This window comes from Stegostoma tigrinum, chromosome 43, assembly GCF_030684315.1.
Source record: "Stegostoma tigrinum isolate sSteTig4 chromosome 43, sSteTig4.hap1, whole genome shotgun sequence".
Classification (NCBI taxonomy): Eukaryota; Metazoa; Chordata; class Chondrichthyes; order Orectolobiformes; family Stegostomatidae; genus Stegostoma; species Stegostoma tigrinum.
In genome coordinates this window covers 6,726,746-6,727,137 of record NC_081396.1, presented here as the reverse complement: position 1 = coordinate 6,727,137, position 392 = coordinate 6,726,746, and positions in this window count along the sequence as shown.

The following is a 392-nucleotide window of genomic DNA, read 5'->3' as shown; positions in this document are numbered from 1 at the left end:
GGGTGAGGCCACACCTCAAGTACTGTACTTCTATCTTATCTATTCCCTTCATAATTTTATGTATCTATAAGATTACCCCTCAATCTTCTGAATTCCAATGAATATAATCGCAATCTACTCAGTCTCTCCTCGTAAGCCAACCCCGTCAACTCCAGAATCAACCAAGTGAACCTCTTCTGCACCCCCTCATTGGAATTTGAATGAATAAGGGGGCATCTAATAGAAACATACAAAATCATTAAGGGAATAGATCAAATAGAGGCAAGGAAGTTGCTTCTGCTGGGGGGTGAAACTAGAATAAGAGGGCATGGCCTCAAAATAAGGGAGGAGCAGATTTAGGACTGAGTTGAGGTGGAACTTCTTCACCCAGAAGGTTGTGAGCCAGTGGAATT